This window comes from Chrysochloris asiatica, unplaced genomic scaffold (genome assembly GCF_000296735.1).
Source record: "Chrysochloris asiatica unplaced genomic scaffold, ChrAsi1.0 scaffold00028, whole genome shotgun sequence".
In the NCBI taxonomy this organism is placed as follows: domain Eukaryota; kingdom Metazoa; phylum Chordata; class Mammalia; order Afrosoricida; family Chrysochloridae; genus Chrysochloris; species Chrysochloris asiatica.
This window is the reverse complement of record NW_006408546.1, coordinates 6460773-6481029: the sequence shown is the minus strand read 5'-3', so window position 1 is coordinate 6481029 and position 20257 is coordinate 6460773. Positions and strand designations below refer to the sequence as shown.

The following is a 20257-nucleotide window of genomic DNA, read 5'->3' as shown; positions in this document are numbered from 1 at the left end:
TCCGCGGGAGAAAGATGAGGCTTTCTACTCCCGTAAAGATTTACACCCTCGGAAACCCTATACAGGGTCGCTATGGGTCGGAACCGACTCTACGGCACTTAACAACAACACAATGAAGTATTCAGGAAAAAGCTTTGTTATAAATGTTTTCAAATGTCTAAAATAAGAGTAGGAAATGAAAGAATGACAGCACTGTCTACATAAAAATGGCTGTTTTTAAGACTATGATAAGGGAGATTGATGAAGTAAAAAAGATTTATCTAAAATAGTGAGCTAAAACCTCAAAACGTTAGATGTATAACCGGAATATTAAAAGTTCATGACCAAAGGAGAACAAACAAGATGGCAGGGAGGGTAGAAGTGCAGTGAGAAGCTCCGTCAGCAACAACACAGAATAACGGACTAAGCAGCCTCAGGGGATGGTGCCAGAACTGTGAACCACATATAAAGGACTATTTAGAAGGTTGGGAGGCTTACAGCTAGAGGAATTTGTAGCAGAAGCAAGAATTACATTGCTTTATAATTCCAGAGGCTCACCTGATCCCAAAGCCACCATCTTGGGTGAGACCCAGCAGGGGACAGATGACCGTAGCCATGGATGCCTGACAGAACCACAGAGATAAAGGTATGGACATTCTTTTTTGGGGGTATCTGTTCATTGGTCTCTCACTGCTGGAGCACCACCATTCTGGTGACAAGTGGAGGGTGCGTGATCAGATGGACACCTCACCCCCACCCCTAGAGCATTCTACTACGCATGCACACAGATCTCCTTGAAATTTAAAGTGACAGTTTCCACTTAATACCAAACAACAGTGCAAAACGACCACAGCCGGCCTTGAACTGTTTATCATTAGGGAAAAGGACTGAACGGGGATGTGGAGAGGGACAGGCAGACTAAAAAGGAAACAGGCTGCAAATTAAATCCTGAAATAGATCACAACGACCAACAGTGGCATCCTGAAATTTCTCAGGAGGAAGAGTAAAAACGGAAACCCATCTCCTGATCACATCTACCTGGAGGCAATAAAAAATAACAAAATATGCACCCATCTAAGTATTAAGGCCACAGATAACTCCTGAATATGCCCAAAAAATAGAAACAGATGACCGTATCAGCATATGTCCAGAAACGAGATAAAGTGACTGAGGCAATTGAGCTGGAAGGAGACCTACACTCAATACTGGAAGAAGAGCCCACGTTGGAAATGCCTGAGAAGGAATTTAGAAAAATGATTATAAAATGTATCAAAACACTACATAATGCACTTGAGAAAAATAAGGAAGAAGCCAGGAAAGTGCTACAGGAACAATCAAATAAGATAGATACAGCATTAGAAACAATTCAAAACCTACAGAAAGAGGTCCAAATGATTAACAGAATATCAGAAATGGACAATACACTCAAAAGGGCAAAGGAGTAAAATTGAAGAGATAGAAGCCAGAACTAGTGAGCTAGAAGATACATCTCTCAACACTACTTAGACAGATGAACGAGCACAAAAAAAGGGTAAAAAAATCTGAAGGACGCCTAAGATTCATGTTTGACAAGATGAAGAGGAATAACTTTAGAATTATCAGGATTCCGGAACAGGAAGAATCACACAAGTCCACAGAGGAGATAGCTGAAGAGCTTCTGGAAGAAAATTTTCCTAACATCCTGAAAAGCAAAAAGATATACATTCAAGAAACTCAATGAACCCCAGGAAAGATAGACCCTAAAAAGGCAATCACCTAGTTCTCCAGGATAGGAGCAGAGGTCTCTGGGACCATCAACAAAGAAGAGCCGAGAGCGGGATCCCACCCAGAGAGACAGAGATGCCTGAGATAGAGACAGAGACAACGACGTGGAGTGATGAAGCAGCTGGGGACTTTGGATCCAGAGAGGGAAAGGGACTGTGGGCCGAAAAAGGAAGGGGGGGGGGGGGGATGTTAGGGTAGAAGACGGGTGATTGGTTGATGATGCATGGAGGGGATTGGAACCATGGCAGTGAGATGATATACAATGGAATGAATGTGGAACTAGAGTTCTCTCATGTAAACTATCATATAATTCAAAATAAAACATTAAAAAAAAAGGCAATCACCAAGACACATAATAATCAAGTTCTCCAAAATCAAAGATAAGGACAGAATCCTAAAAGCAGCTAAGGAAAAGAGAAGTGTAACATACAAAGGTAAGCACATCAGGTTAAGCTCAGATTTCTCAATAGAAACCATGCAGGCAAGAAGGCAATGGGGAGACATATATAAAAACCTGAAAGAAAAAAACTGCCACTCAAGAATCCTCTACCCAGCAAAGCTGTCAATCAAATATGATGGTGTAATCAAAACATTCCAGGATAAACAGAAGCTAAGGGATTTTGTCAAAGCCAACCCTGCTATGAAAAACACCCTAAAGGAAGTTCTGTGGACTGAAAACAGACAACAACTACAGAATGACGTATGCGGTAGCATCAACCTGAACTCAGTCAACAAATGAAGAGTAAAGAACAGAATAAAATTATAAGAATAGAGAATCTGTGAGGTCATGATCAAAACAATTACAAGGTGAAAGAAGGTAAACACAAAGGAACAGAGATCCAGGTGGAGAGGTCAAGTAGATTACAGGATAAAATAGACTGTCTTAAATGGAGGGAAGAGTTAATGGAAGATAAGATAATGACAACAGTGGGGTTGGGGTGGGGAGTTTAGTTTGGGTGTTGAGGAGAGCAATACAAGAATGGGGAGGAGGTGGAAGAGCAAGATAGATGGGGGAATACTAAGACAGGTTTGCATGGCCTAAGTGGGACAGAGGGAAATAGTGATGCATGCTCAACCTTGGAACAACAGGGCTCTGGGATACAGGGATCTAGGTATAGCTTAAAGAGGGTAAATAATACTAAAATCCTTGACTACCTTATGAATATTGGTTTCCCTTGCCTACTGTTGTAAAATAGACACTTGAGAGGGATACAAAAGAATATTGGGAAACATGAGTATAGAAAACTTGTAAGTCCGACTTTAGCCTATAACTGATTGGAATATCTAAAAGGGTTCTAGAACTTGCCCAGTGAAACAGGCCTCTTGCAGAGCCTTTGCAGAGTACAGGACCTTAGGTGGAATCCTGAGCCCCATCCAGAAGCTTATGAGGTGGGACTTTCCCACCAGCAAGTACAAGCAGTCCAGCCTAGAACAGCTAGAGCAACAGAAGTTACATCTTCAAAAAAAAGATTTTCAGGAAAAACCCAAAACAAAAATGTCAGCATGACTGGGTACTACCAGAATAAGCAAGCTGTTTTCCGGCAAGCCATCAAGGCAAGCAATCAAGTTCCTTCAGGACAAACTCCCTTCTAAGACTGAAACTCAAAGGGAACACACAAACAGGCATGTAACCACATTGGTCTACTGGTGAGTGGAAGAGGGGGAAAGGCAGCAATGAAGAAATGGGCTGAGTTCAATCACAGTCGATTAACTCCCGTTGACCTGGAGATGAGAGAGAGAAGAGGAAAGGCTGGTTGGTCTAAAGTGTGGTGAGTCTGGGGACACCTGAGCCCATGGACATGGACATGGTCACAGAGGGATAGAGCTGAGAGTGAAGCATACAGCTGATATGAAGTGAGGGGAGACACACACAAGAATACCCAAACTTGCAGACAGTACCCATTTGATCTAGCCTCGATGGCTTGATAATCAGAACTCAACTAGAGGAAGATTACAAAAAAAAAATTTTTTTTTTTTTGATAAAGAAAACAAGGGTAAATTGCTATAATTTGATAAATTTCACCTATACTCATGGAAGTAGTAACTCTAAATACCAACAGAGATGGACAAAGTCTTCACATCAAGTATCAATGCTATCCCCTCTGTATATAGGGTAGATAGGGACAGGCAACTTAGTCATTGGCTACCTAAAATGAGGGGCTATAAAGGCATGAAGTGACTGGCTTACAAGGTTTCATGAGGGAGTTTAGTTTAAGAGTGGGGATGGGTGGGTGGGAAGAAAGAGTCCCCACTGAATAGTTTTCATCTTATCTAGATGGGTCTGGTGAAAAGATATGGGGATAAGATTCATATGATTCAACAGTGAATAACTGTTATCATGACTAATTATGACTGCCACAATTGTAAAGGTAGAAGTTCTGTAACAAAAACAGAGGAGTGGTTAATCTTACAGTCCAGAAACAAGGACCCTAGGACCATCAAGGGAGAAGAGCACAAGCAGAATTCGGGACCTTATATGGAGAAACAGAGATGCCAGAGATGAAGGCAGCGATGAGGGCATAGAGAGAGGGAGCAGCTGAAAACTCTATAGATTCATGGAAAGAGAGGGACGAAGGGCTGGTGGTCAGGAGGAAGACTTGCAGAATGTACCCTTTGGAGGTATAAATTATAATACAGGCCTGAGTTTGTTTGTTTGTTTTTAAAAAAAAAAAAAAAAGCTAAACTGAACAGAGAGAAATACTGTTAACTGATGGTACATGGAGGGAATTATAATCATTGTAATGAAACAAGATATATGATTTGTTAAATGTAAAACTGATGATCTGCCCTGTAAACTCTCACTCTATCTACAATAAAAACCTTTAAAAAAAGAAATAATAATAATAATTACGTTCCTTCAAAGAATTGATAGAAGCATTGAGGAAAGCAAAGAATACACAATAAAAACTTAAGAAGAATTCAGGAAAATGCTACAAGCACAGATTTTTAAAAAGGAAATAATACAAACTCTGCAATCAGAAATCCAGAAGATCAATACTAAGATCTCAGAAATGGATAATACATTGAAAGGGCAAAGAAGAAGATATGAAGCAACGGCAACCCAAATTACTGAGTTTGAATATAAATCTGTCCCTGAAATACAACGGTGAAATTAGGACATTTCCTGATAAACAGAAATTAAAGGAATTTGTAATAACCAGAACAACTTATTTTTTTTAAATGCTACAGGTTGTTCTTTGGATTGAGACCCAAAACAGCAGAGAACAACCTGAGGTTATCATACATGACAGCAACACCCAAAACTCAATCCAGATACTGTTGTTGTTTAGTGCCATAGAGTTGGTTCTGACTCACAGCAACCCTGTATAGCAAGGGTGGGGAATTCCAAGCCTGTGGGTGATAAAAGGCCTGAGACATCATTTGATCTGGCCCTGCCAAGGCAACCACAGTTTCATCTGTCACACTGTTGTTGTTAGGTGCCACTGAGTTGGTACTGTCTCATAGCGAAACACTGCCTGGCCCTGAGCCAACCTCACAATTGTTGCCAACTTGAGCCCGTTGTTGTTGTTAAGTACCGTCAAGTAGGTTCCAACCCACAGCGACCTTGTATGGGGTTTCCCAGGAGCAGCTGGTGAGCTTGAACCACCGACCTTGCAGTTCAAACAGCTTTGCTGTCTGGCGCATTAACCTACAGCGCCACACCCGTTAATTAAATGTATGACCAAATATAGCAGAATAAATTTTAAGTTGATAATTTCATATGGTCTGCAAACGATGGGTTTGAATCAACAACCTTGTGGTTCATATGACCTCGTGGTCCAGTACTTATTCTACAGCACCACTAAAGTAAAGCAAACCTACAAGATTGAAACTAGGCCTGTCTGAACCAGGCTGGTGAAAGGAGATGGGGATTAAGACTCTTGTGGTTCAAGAGTGAATAATTGCTATTAGGACTGATTGTGAGTGTTGCAAATGTAAAGGCAGACATTTTGTAACAAAAGGAGGGGAGTTGGCTGATCTTGCAGTCCAGGAGCAGACGATCCTGGGACCATCAACGGAGAAGAGCGGAGTGCAGAGAAGCAGCTAGGTTAGAGATGGAGGTAGAGACAATGACGTGGAGAAATGGAGTGGCTAGGGACTCTGGACTCTGGGAGGGAGAGGGGCTGTGTGCTGACTGCCAGATGATGCATGCAGAAAACTGCAATCATTACAACAAAACAAAATAAGATAGGATGAATGTAAAGCTAATGTTCTCCCATGTAAACTATCACAGAATTCACAATGAAAACTTAAAGAAAAAACAAAAAACCCAAAGCAATCATGAAAAAGTATGGTGGCAACAAACACATGAAAATAAAATATATTTTGAATTTAAAAAAAAAAAAGAAAAAGAATGAAACTAGGGAAGTTGTTGTTGTTAAGTGCCGTCGAGTCAATTCTGACCCATAGAGACCCTGTATAGAGTTTCCAAGGAACAGCTGGTGAGCTTGAACCACCGATCTTGCAGTTTAAACGACTTTGTAGTCTGACGCATTAGCCCACAGTGTCACACCAGGACTCCAAGAAGTCAACAACAAAGCTAAAGAAAGAACAGTAGATACAGAATTTACAAATGGCAAGGAAGCCCAAGCAGATTTCAAGATAAAGCAGACTGTTTTAAGCAGGGAAAATGCTAATAAATTACAGGGTAACCTCAGAGAAAAATAATACCCCTGGACATCAAAATAAAAAAAGAGTAAAGTCAGAAAGATTAACAATACAACAGAAATGAAAACAATAAGACAACCCACAAACAAAATGAACTCAGCATAGAAAATTCTGTAGAACAAAGAATCCAGCAGCACTAAAAAAAAAAAAAAAAAAAAACCAAAAAAAAAAAAAAAAAAAAAAGCCCACAGAAAAATAATAGCAATCAATTCATACCTAATGAATCAAATGTACCAGTCAAGAGGCATAAAGAGCAGAATGGATAAGGAAACAAAGTCCTTCGATATGCTATCTATACTAGACATATGAAAAAAGATTGGTACATAAACACAACAGAATACTACAAAATGTGGAAGAATAATGATCGATCTGTGAAACAATTCACAACATGATTGAACCTGGTGGATATTATGCTGAGTGAAATTAGTCAATCACAAAAGGGCACTGTGTGCAACCAATATAGTAAAAAGTTTTTTAAAAAAACAAAGATTTTATTGATAAAAGGAAAGAGCCTATGATGGTTGTGGGGGGACAGGTTAAGGGTAGGGTTGGGGTAGGGAAAATAATAGGGCTAGAGGATAGACACATGTTAACATGGTTGACAGGGCAGGCAATATACAACAAAAGGGAGGTTAGCAGAGGAAAGGTGAAGGTAGCAGGAGATACAAAGAGTAATGCAAAACTTAAAGTGAATGGAGGTAAATGTTAACTGTTGGTATATGGAGGGGATTGCAAACATGTAAAGAAGCAATGTATGATTTGTTGAACGTAAAACTAATGATCTGCTCGGTAAACCTTCACTAAGTTCATGGTAACATGTTGTTGTTTTTTAAAAAAGAAATCAGAGAGAAGAAATAAGATGGTAGAACAGGTGGAAATGCAGTAAGGAGCTCCGACAGCAACAACACAGAATACAGGCCCAAGTAGGCTCAGGCCCAGAACTCTGAACCACATATAAAGGAATATTTAGAAGGTTGGAGAAAAAGCAAGAAATCCATTGCTTTCTAACTCAAGACTCTCAGCTGCTCCAGGAGCCACCATCTTGGGTGAGAGCAAGCAGGGGAAGGATCAGAGCAGCCAAGGACGCCTGACAGAACTGTGACGATAAAGGTGTGGACATTCTTTTCTTTTGTTATCTGTTCATTGGTCCTTTGCTGTCCACACACCTCCATTCTGGTGACTATAGAGGTGCCTGAGCTAGTGGAAACACCAGCCTCACCCTCGGAGGGTTCTAGTACGCATGCACACAGAGATTCTCGAAATTTAAAGAGACAGTTTCCACTTAAAACCAAACGGCCACAGCCGGCCCTGAACTATTTATAACTAGAAAAAAGGCCTGAATGGTATTGTGGAGCGGGACAGGCAGACAAATAAGGAAATAGGCTGAAAATTCAATCCTAAGTTATGTCAAAACAACCAAGAGTGGCATCTTGAAATTTCTCAAGAAGGAGAGTGAAAAGGGAAACCCATTTCCTGATCACATCTACCTGGAGGCAATCAGAAAGCATAAAAAATACCAAAACACACAGCCATCTAAATATTAAGACCACAGATAACCTCTGAATATGCCCCCAAAACAGAAGCAGATGACCATATCTGCACATGTCCAGAAACAAGATAAAATGACTGAGGCAAATGAGCTGGAAGGAGACCTACACTCAATACTGGAAGATGAGCAGGCTTTGGAAATGCCTGAGAAGGAATTCAGAAAAATGATTATAAAATATATCAAAACACTATATAATGGAGTTGAAAAAAATAACAAAGAAGTCAGAAAGTGCTACAGGAACAATCAAACAAGATAGATACAGCATTGGAAACAATTCAAAACCTAAGAAAGAGGTCCAAACGATAAATAATAGAATATCAGAACTGAACAATACAACTGAAAGGGCAAAGGAGTAGAACTGAAGAGATAGAAGCTAGAACTAGTGAGCTAGAAGATAAATCTCCCAAGACTACTAAGAAGAGCAAACACAAAAAAGGATTTAAAAAATCTGAAGAAGGCCTAAGATTCATGTTGGATAACATGAAGAGGAATAACTTAAGAATTATTGGCATTCCAGAACAGGAAGAATCGCACAAGTCCACAGAGGAGATAGTTGAAGAGCTTCTGGAAGAAAATTTTCGAAACATACTGAAAAGTGAAAAGATAAGCATTTAAGAAGTTCAATAAACCCCAGGATGGATAGACCCTAAAAGACAATCACCAAGACATATAATAATCAAGGTCTCCAAAATCAAAGATAAGGACAGGATCTTGAAAGCAGCTAGGGAAAAGAAAAATATAACATACAAAGGCAAGCAAATCAGATTAAGCTCAGATTTCTCAACTGAAACTATGCAGGCAAGAAGGCAATGGGGATACATATATAAAACCCTGAAAAAAAAAAAATGCCACCCAAGAATCCTCTACCCAGCAAAGCTGTCAATCAAATATGATGGTGTGATCAAAACATTCCAAGACAAACAGAAGCTAAGGGATTTTGCCAAAATCAACCCTGCTATGAAAAACATCCTAAAGGAAGTTCTGTGGACTGAGAACCAATAAAAATACACAACAAGTACAGAATGGCATATGTGACAGCATCACCCTGAACTCAATCGACGAATGGAAGAGTCAAGAACAAAATAAAATTATAAGAACAGAGGATCTGGAAGGTCAGTCTATGATCAAAACAGTTACAATGTGAAAGAAGGTTAACACAGAGGAACAGAGATCCAGGTGGTGGGAAGGTCAGGTGAATTACAGAATAAAATAGACTGTCTTAAACGGAAGGTAGAACTAATGGAATATAAGGTTAACCACAATGGGGTTGTTGTGGGGGTTTAGTTTGGGTGTTAGGGAGGGCAATACAAGATCAGGGAAGGAGGTGGAAGAACAAGATAGATAGGGGAACACTGAGACAGGTTTGCATAGCCTAGTGAGACAGAGGTAAATAGTGATGCATACTCAACTTTGGAACAACAGGGCTCTGGGATACAGTGATCTAGGTATAGCTTGAAGAGGGTAAATAATACTAAAATCCTTGAGTGCCTTATGAATACTAGTTTCCCTTGCCTACTATTGTAAAATAGACACTTGTGTGGGATAGAAAAGAATGTTGGGAAACATGATTAGAGAAAACGTGTAAGCCCGTCTTTAGCCTATAACTGATTGGAATACCTAAAAGGGGTTCTACAACTTGCCCAGTGAAATAGGCCTCATGCAAAGCCTTTACAAAGCATAGGACCTTAGGTAGAATCCTGAATCCCATCTAGCACCTTATGAGGTGGGACATACCCTCTAGAAAGGACAAACAGACTGGAACAGCTACAGTGACAGAAGATATATCTTTAAAGAAAGATCATCAGGAAAAATCCAAAACAAAAATGTCAGCATGGCTGGCTACTACAACAATAAGCAAGCTGTTCGCCAGGAAGCCATCAAGGCAAGCAATCAAGTGCCTTCAGGACAAACTCTCCTCTAACACTGAAACTCAAAGGGAATACACAAACAAGCACATAAGCTTGCTGGTGACCACACTGGTCTACTGGTGAATGGAAGAGGTGGAAAGGCAGCAATGAAGAAATGGGCTGAGTTCAAGCCCAGTCCATTGAATCCTGTTGACCTGGAGATTAGAGAGCAAAGAGGAAGGGCTGGTTGGTCCAAAATGTGCTGAGACCCGAGGACACTTGAGCCCATGAACAAGGACTTAGCCACAGAGGGCTAGAGCTAAGAGTGAAGCATCCAGCTGATATGAAGTGAGGGGAGACACACAAGAACACCCAAACTTGCAGACAGTACCCTTTGACCTAGCCTCGATGGATCGATAATCAGAACTCGACGAGAAGCAAATTGGGGGGGGCGAGGGGGATTTTTTTTTTTTTTGGATAAAGGAAACCCCATACAGGGTTGCTATGGGTCAGAATCGACACTACATTTAACAACAACAACCCAATATAAACTTATTTTCACCAGAAAAATTGGTCAAAAGAGAAAATAATCAGGAATAATCCAGAGAATATAAAAATGTTTTCACTATATTCGTTCAAGAAGCTCAAATTCTTTGAATCCATTAAAAAAAAGTACGTGGACGATAGTGAATAATTACTATCAGGACTGACTGTGAGGGATGGAAATTCAAGGTAAAAGTTGTGTAACAAAAGGAGGGGAGTGGTTGATTTTGCAGTCCAGGAGCAGAGGTCCCTGGGACCATCAAGTGAGAAGAGTGGAGAGGGGGATCCTATCCAGAGAAGCAGTGATGCCAAAGATGGAGGCAGAGACAATGACGTGGAGAGATGGAGCAGCTGGGGACTCTAGACTCATAGAGGAAGAGGGTCTGTGTGCTGACAACCTGGGGGGTGGGGGGAGGCTTATGGGGTGTGACCTTTGGTTGGTTGATGATGCATGGAGGGTATTGTAACCATGGCAATGAAACAAAATACGATAGGATGAATGTAAAGCTGATGTTCTCCCACGTAAACTATCACATAATTCACAATAAAAAACTTTTAAAAACAGTACATGGTAGGATACTACTTCCTGTCATACAGCATTATGATTATTTGTCAAAGGAGAAAAACAGAATAAATGCAATCATGTTTATTTGAACAGGTATCTGCTGTAAAAAATCAATGTATTCAAATATCTGAACACCTACCAGCTGATTTATAGAACACAAACCCACATTTCTCAACTTTCCTATTTTCAGTACTGCATCCTACTGTTCATGGTTTTTTCCCATCTATCTCCAAGAGATCACAGTAAAGACTATGAGGCCCATCTACTGTGCCAAAAATATCAAAATGTATCTATATGAACAACAAAAAGATCAGATCTATGGAGAAGAAAGGCCCATGAAATCAGAATTTAAATGGCTCAAACTACAGAGGAACCAAGCAAAGGTTTAGAGGAAAACTAACCACCAAATGGAGCCCTGGTGTGGCACCGTAGGATAAGCACTGGACCACAATGTTGATTTGAATCACAAAGTCAGCAGTTCAAACTCATGAGTCACTCCTTCGAAAGCCTATACAGGGTACCTCTGGGCCATAAATGACTCGATGGCACTAACAACCACCACCACCACCAAACAGAGGAGGTGTCAGGATGTGGGAGTAGGTGGGAGTACAACGTGCCAATGCCAAAAGCTTGCAAAAAAGATGAATTTAAAGAGAGAGAGGAGAAGAAGCAATAATCAGATATGGAATAAAATCGGATCCCAAAGCACTAAATAAGATACTTCGAAAAGGAGAATTGGTGGAGCCTCTGACTGTGACCCTTGTTGTTAAGGGCCATCAAGTCAATTCCGACTCACAGAGACCCTGTATAGGGGTTCCTAGGAGTGGATGGTGGGGGTTCAAATCAACCTTGTGGGACACAGCCATGGAGGGCTAGAGCTCAGAGTGATGCGTGCAGCTGATATGAAGTAAGAGGAGATGTCACAAGAACACCCAAACTTGCAAATAGTACCCATGTGACCTAGCCTCCATGGCTTGATAATCAGAACTTGACTAGAAGAAGATATATAAAAAAACCAACAACAGTTTTGATAAAGGAAACAAGGGTGAACTGCTACAACTTGATTAACTTGACCTATACTCATGGAGGTAGTAATTCTAAATAACAACGGCAACTAGATCAACAGAGAGGGAAAGAGTGTTCACGTCAAATATCAATGCTATCTCCTCTGTATACAGGGTAGATAGGGAAGGGCAACTAAGACATTGGCTACCTAAAATGAGGAGGCAATAAAAGCTTACAGGGTTTCAAGAGGGAGTTTATGTTAAGAGTGTATGGGAGAAGAAAGAGTCCTCACTGACTAGTTTGCATCTTGTCTAGATGGGTCTGGGAGATCAGGATAAGATTCTTATGATTCAGTAGTGAGTTAATTGTTATCATGACTAACTGCGACTGTCACAATTGTAAAGGTAGAAGTTTTGTAACAAAAATGGGGGAATAGATAATCTTATAGTCCAGGAACAGAGGACCCCTAGTACCATCAAGGGAGAAGAGCATGAGCAAAATCAGGGACCCTATCTAGAAAAGCAGCCACACCAGAGAGAGGCAGAGATGGGGACACGGACCTGGGGGAAGAGTGCTGAGGACTCTAGATTCATGGAAACAGAGGAACCTAGCAGCCAGGAGCCAGATCTGCAGACGTTGCCCTTTGGTGATGTAAATTATTATATATGCCTGAGTGTTTTTTAAAAAAAAAGCTAAAATGCGTAGAAAGAAAAACTGTTATCTGATGGTACATGGAGGGGATTATAATCATTGTAATGAAACAAAGTGTGAGATTTATTGAATATAAAATTAATGATCTGCCCTGTAAGCTTTCACTCAATTCACAATAAAAACTTAAAAAAAATTAACCTTGTGGTCCAGTGCTTATCCCACACTGCCACACCAGGACTCTGAGACTCTGGCCCTTAGACACGCCCTTTAAAACTGGGACTGAATTTACCCCTGGGGTATTACCAAACAACAGACAGACCTAAAATGTGAACAATATCACCAGTGAGGAATGTGCTCCTCCTCACAATTAATCATACAAGACCAAAAGAGTAGCATTTGGCCAATCCAGAAGCTCAACTAGCAGGAAAGAAGGACAAAAGAATATGGGAATAGATGGAGGAAGCAGGAAGCATGCTGTTACATTGAGGGAATTGCAACTAATATTACAAAACAAAATGTACAAAAATTAAATGGAAAACTAATTTGTTCTGTAAAGTTTTACCTTCCTTTCACTTAAACAAGCATAAAATTCAAAAAAAAAAGAAAAAAAGGTAAGGGACACATTCTTAGCCTATTTAACTCAGACTATAGTCTGCTTGTTTTGTGGTTTGGCCACTTAATTTAGCACTAACCACATGTTTGTTTAATATGGAACTTTATCAAATTACCAGATGTTTACCTGTGCTTTACTGACTATGCAAGGCTTTCCATTGTGTGGATCATGACAAGCTATGGACAACATTGCGAGTACTGAGTATTCTGTAACACTTAATTATGCTAATGAGGAACCTGTACATGAGACCAAGAGGCAGTTGTTCGAACAGAACATGGGAACACTGAGAGTTTAAAATCAGGAAAGGTGTGTGACAGGGTTGTATTCTTTTACCATACATCTTCAACCTTTACGCTGAACAAATAATCCGAGAAGCAGGGTTATATGAAGAAACAACGTGGCATCAGGATTGGAGGAGGACTCATTTACAACTGTGATATGTAGATGATACACCCATGCTTGCTCAAAGTGAAGAGGACTTAAAATATTTACTGATGTAGATCAAAGACAACAGCCTTCAGTATGAATTGCATCTCAATGTAAAGAAAACAAAAATCCTTACCGCTGGACAACATTCTTATCAATGGAGAAAAGATTGAAGTTGTCAAAGAATTCATTTTTCTTGTATCAACCATCTACACTCATGAAAGCAGCAGCCAAGAAATCAAACGACATATTGCACTAGGCAAATCTGCTGCACAAAACCTTTTAAAGTGTTGAAGAGCAAAGATGTCAGCTTGAGGACTAAGATGCTCCTGACCCAAGCCATGGTATTTTCAATAGCCTCATATGCATGTGAAAGTTGGACGGTGAATAAGGAAGACCATAGAAGAATTGATTCAATTGAGTTATGGTGTTGGAAGAGAATATTGGAAGTGCCATGGACTGCCAAAAGAACCAGCAGATCTGTGTTGGAAGAAGTGCAGCCAAAGTGCTCCTTGGAGGCCAGGATGGCCAAACTTCATCTCTCATACTTCAGACATATTGTCAGGAGGGACTAGTCACTGGAGAAGGATATCATGTTTGGTAAGGTGGAGGGTCAGAGAAGAAGAGGAAGACCGCCAATGAGATGGATTGGCCAAGTGGCAGCATCGATGGACTCAAGCGTGGCAACAATTGTGCGGTAGGTCCAGGACCAGGTGGTGTTTTGTTCTGTTGTGCATAGGGTCACTATGAGTTGGTACTGACTCGATGGCACCTAACAACACATGTTTACTACTGCCGAATCAAAATGAAGGGATTTTCAAGAAGGAAGAGATGGCCAGTATAAATAAAAAGGTTCAAGAGTCAGACCGAAAATATCATTGGACAGTACGATTTGAAGCACAACAGAAACCTAAGAGAGAAAATGACACAGAATGGAGGAGGTGGATGCAAGATTATAATGGATTTGAGAAGAGTAGGATAATAATAGAAAAATTGGAGACACTGATTATATAAACTCAGAAAATAAAGGAAAAGAGAAAAGTAGAAGAATAGAAAATATAGCAAACAGAAATAAAAAGGGTTGATGAATTATACCTCAGAAATCATTAGATCATTCATCTGGTTGTATGTGACTCAAATTGACTCAATTCTGGTCAAATTCCACTTGAAAGATTAGTTCCATCTAAGAGGGTTGTTCCAACTCACAATAGAATTAGTACTACCCAGAAAACAGAAAGGAAATTGGATAGGAAATACTCGGCAAATGTTTGTTACAAGTACTCAGGAAAAAAATGACCCAATTCTCTCTGAGAAAATAAACGGCATCCCTATGAAATGTAGTGTTTTAAGGACTTATATTCTGTGATGCAATGTCCAAATGTATATAAAATATAAAATTTTTACAAAGGAGATGTGAGCCTTAATTTGCATTAATGGATGGAAGATGTTCAGTGCCAGAATGCCTGCTAATAAACACAAAAATACAAAGAAACACAAAGAAAATTCAGAATAGGCTTATCTGAGGTTTGAAGGGTAGGAGAGTCAATAGTTAAGACAAAGCAAGGAGAAAAAAATCCAAAGTCAACATGCTTAATTATATTGGTGAGATACATAAAGGACAGACAGTTAGGGTAGCACCAGGCCTTAGAAGACTCTCTATTCCTACACATAAAACAGGAATGCAGAATTCATCATTTCCACTCTCTCAACTCTGCTTTCCTGCATCCAGTCATTGAAGACTGCCTGCTAACCAAGTGGGCATCTGTCACTGAATTGCAGCAGACTAGTTACCACACATTACAGTATGTTGAGGTTGGAATTCTGTTTAGGTAAAAGCTACTTTTAAATGAAGAGCATTTGTTACAATTAATATAAGCAATTGTTAAAGTGATCCATAGGTGGACTTTATATGTAATTTACATCCAACACAGTTTAAGACCCTAGGTTTTGAACATTACTCTGAAGTTTGACATAAAATTTACACTTCTGCTTTAACTAAAACATCTGCACCTTCCTTCCTGTCTGAAATAGCCTGCTAAAGCCAAAAAGGAAATTTTGCTCTTTCATGAAAGAAGTGTTTCCCCTGAAATCCTAACCCCAACCCGCTACCTTACTGCTCTTTGAGAACAAACTTATAATTAAATGACATGGTCTACAAGTGGGGAAAACAGCAAAGATAGAAGGAAGGCTACTTTGTCAGTCTAGGAATCCATGATGCTGCTGTTTAGTGCCTTCGAGTCGGGTCCAACTCACAGTGACCCTGTATAGCGTTTCGGACGAGCAGCTTGGTGAGTCTGAACTGCCAACCTTGCAGTCTAGTGCTGATCCTATGACACAGCACCAGGAATCCAGGTGGTAAATGAACCTACATTAACAAGTGCATGAGAGCTAGCTGCAAAATGAGGCAAAGTGAAAACAAAGGTAACAGAAATGGAGCACATAAATATTCTCAAAGGGAGTATCTAGAGAGGGTATCTTTAATTTAGGCAGATAAAGAAGAAAAATACTTACTTCTTCACTGTCACTATCAAGGACATTTTTATGCACTATTGAGATTAGGTTTATGACAAGTATATAAACGTGTAGTCTCCTATATCTGAGCCTCTGAAGTTCCACAATCATACACAAAATGTCTTGTACATGGACATATTTCTGAGATGGAAGTTCAGTTAGCAACTCAGAAATGAAACATTTTTAAAAAACTGTATTGGCCGTTTATTTTCTACATTAGAATATGCTGAGAAGTATTTTAGAATCTGGCCACATAAAATAGGTTGTTGTTACTAAGTGTCACCACGAAGGTTCTGACTCACAGGGACTCTGCTGTAGGGTTTCTAAGGAGAGCTGATGGGTTTAAACGGCTGATCTTGTGTTTCGCAGTATTTTTTAAAGTTTCAATTCTACCTAATAATGTACACCACTTTATTAGTGGAGAATTTTAAAGATACAAGGTATGTACTCTGTAAACTACAAAACAACATCGTAAGAAACTGAAGATCTAAACAAAGAGAAGAACAGGCCATTCCAGACAGGAAAGAAGGTTCAGATACTTCAGTTAAAGCAGACATGCTAAACACAAGGACGGAAGTTTGAGTCTACCTCAGACTCTTCAGAGTACCTCAGAAGAAAGCCCTAGCAAGAAGCATTCCAAAAAAATCAGCCACTGAAAACCATAAAGTACATGAGATTTCCAGGAGTCAGAAATGACTCAAGAGCAATTGTTTTTAAATGGAAAAACAAGCTATGTTCCAACAATGGAAAACTTAATATCACTGTTGCTGTTAAGTGCTATCTAGTCAGTTCTGACTCACAGAGACCCTATATAGAGTTTCTGAGGAGCAGCTGGTGGGTTTGACCTTATATTCAGCAGTGACCTTGTATTCAGCAGTTTAGTACTTATAATAAAAAGCCATAGATAGTAATATTCCCCAAACTAATTTACAGAGCTAATTCCATCCCTACAAAGCCCCATCTGTCTTTTATTTTTTATTATTAGAAATTGATAAATTTGCTCTCAAATTCATATTGAAAAATATGGGACCCATAAAAATCTTAAAAATAAAAAAAATCTGGAAGACTTGTATTTCTCAGCTTCAGAACTTACTACAAATCTACAGTGTTCAAGACAGTATGGGACAGGCCTAAGGGCAGACATGCAGATCAACAGAACAGAATTGAGACAAGAGAGTCAAATCAATTCAATGAGGAAAGGGTAGTTTATTACAGGATCAATTGGTGCTGGAACAACTGGATAGCCACATGCAAAAGAATGAAGTTAGACTCATAACTCAACACCATTAATACAAAATTAACTCAAAGTGGATTACAGACTGAAAATTAAGAGTTAAAACTATTAAAAGAAAGCACAAGAGGAATAAGCAAACTTCAAAGTAATGTTCAAAACCTAGGGTCTTAAACTGTGTTGGATGTAAATTACATATAAAGTCCATCTATCTGTGGATCACTTTAACAATTGTGTATATTAATTGTAACAAATGTTCTTCATTTAAAAGTAGCTTTTACCGAAACAGAATTCCAACCTCAATATACTGGGATGTGTAGTGAATGCTGCAATTCAGTGACAGATGCCCACTTGGTTAACAGGCAGTCTTCAATGACTGGATGCAGGAAAGCAGAATCGAGAGAGAGTGGAAATGATGAATTCTGCATACCTGTTTTATGTGTAGGAATAGGGTCTTCCAAGAGCTTTTGCTGTTAATGTCATATCTAAGACACCATCGCTATGAGTCAGAATCAACTCCATGGCAGTTAACAATAATCGTTAAAGTGAAAAGATCCCAAACAATGAAAGAAAATATATCAAAGAATAGACCTGAAAGCAAAACTCCCAAGACTCACCAACAAAAGACAAATAACCCAATTGAAAAATGGGTAAATGATTTGAAGAGACATTTTTCCAAAGATAAACAAATGACCAATAACCACATGAAAAGATGCTCTACATTATTAGTTATTGGTGGTGGTACAGTGGTGGTATGCCATGAGGTTGGACCCTGCATAGGGTTTACAAGGCTGTAAATCTTTACAGGAGCAGAAAGCCGCATCTTTTTGCTATGGAACGGCTGGTAGTTTAGAACTGCTGACCGAGAGGATAGAAGCCCAACTCATAACCACACAAGATACCACTTAATACCCATTCCCATTAAAAACCCATTGCTGTTGAACAGATACTAACTTATAATGACCCTACAGGACACAGAAGAACTGGCCCATAGGGTTTCCAAGACTCCAAATCTGTACAGAAGTAGACTGCCACATCTTACTCATGCACAGCATGAGTTCAAACTGCTAGTGGGTTCAAACTGCTGACCTTTCTGCTAGCAGCTGAACACATAAACGCTGTGCCACCAGGGAACCTTTAACATCCACTAAGATAGCTAAGTACACAATAACACATGTTGGTGAAGAGATCAGAGAAATTGACTTTCATATATTATAAAATATTGCAGCCACTTTAAAAAGAGTTTGGCTTTCTCAAAAGTTAAACAAAGGCTTACCATATGATTCATCAATTCCAACTCCTAGGTATATACCCAAAAGAAATGAAAACATAATCATGCAAACATGTGTGCATTATTCATAATAGCCAAAAACTGATGACTGGATAAATTAAATGTGGCAGGTCCACAAAATGGGCTGTTGCTCAGTAGTAAAAAATAGTGAAGTAGCAATAAATGCCATAACATGGATGAACCTTGGAGAATGCCATACCATATGAAAGAAGCCAGGCACAAAAGATTACATTTTATAAGACTCCATTCATATGACATATGCACAATAGGCACAATCAGGCGCTGGAAGAGAGGGTAATGGGAAGTGATTGCTAATGGGTACAAAGTTGAAAACGCTCTGAAAATAGTGGTAATGGCTGTAAACTCTGAATATACTAAAGTCCACTTTGAAAGGCTGAATTTTTAATAAATATAAATCTTAACTCAATAAAATGTAAAAACAAAACAAAAAAGCTTCAACATGTAAATCATAAAAAAATTGTACTCAGTGCTCACAAATAGTTCTCTAAAATTTTTCCAAGAAAGGGTGTGTCGGGGGGGTTGTTTTAACTCTTAGTCACTACTCTTTAAGAACATTAAAAAAATCCAGATAATCATATTTACGTAAAAACTCACAGAGCAAAAAGTATTGCAGTAAATTTGTTCTTTACAATTCATATTATGATAAAAACAGAAGTTATATTATGATGACTAGAGCATTAAATAAATAGGAATATAATGTTTTCTTAAGCTTGATTCAAAGAGCTAAAGAGACCCATGCTACTCTGAGTAAACCAATTGTTTTTTCTAACTTGGCTCAATTTCTTTCTTTGGAGCAAAAGTTGAAACAAGTATTTTACAAGAGTAACAGGGATGTCCTCTAATACAAGAGTTGATACATGCACTACTAAAAGGGAACAAAGACAAAAACTCAATCTTTCAAAACTATAGTTTGCTAAAGAAAACCAATATACAACAAAGTTACTACACTCTCTATTACTTAAAGATTTTTAAGTTAACAGTGCTGTTGTTAAGCGCCAACAAGTCGGTTCCAACTCAAAGTGATCATGTGTAATAGGGTTTCTGAGGAGCAGCTGGTGAGCTTAAACCGCCCACCTTGCAGTTCAAAGCAACTTTGTAGTCTAGCACATTAACCTGCAGTGCCACACCGGGACTCCAAGTTAAGAGTAAGAACAAAAATGATAGCCTGTGTACTTGTCATGTTTTATCTATCATGAGCCTAATTTGGAATAAAGTAGATCTATCTGTGAGATACTCATTTTACTCTTGACCCCTCAAAATGACTGAACTTTCTTTGTAAGGGTCCACAAAGAGCCGTTCAACGAACCCTCAACATAATTAAGGCATAATTTTGAAACTTTCATATACTCCAGTCCCTTAATTTAATCCTTACAGAAATATGAGGACTAGGAATTACCATCTGTTTTCCAGAAATGAAGCAGAAGCTTTTACTATGTGATACGACTTGTTGAGAGCAGTCAAGTCTGTTCTAAACATAGCAACCCCGTAGAGGGTTTCTAAGACTGTATCTTTCCAGTAGCAGAAAGATGAGTCTTTCTCTCTGGACTAAAAGAACCACTGATCTTGTGCCTCACAATTCAGTGCTTATCCCAC

At 39.2% G+C, this 20257-nt stretch overlaps 1 protein-coding gene across 1 annotated transcript in view; it reads right to left on the bottom strand.

Moving 5' to 3' along the window:
• DNAJC13 (DnaJ (Hsp40) homolog, subfamily C, member 13) overlaps window positions 1-20257 on the bottom strand; it is a 173921-nt gene that overhangs the window by 116440 nt on the left and 37224 nt on the right. The window lies entirely within an intron of this gene.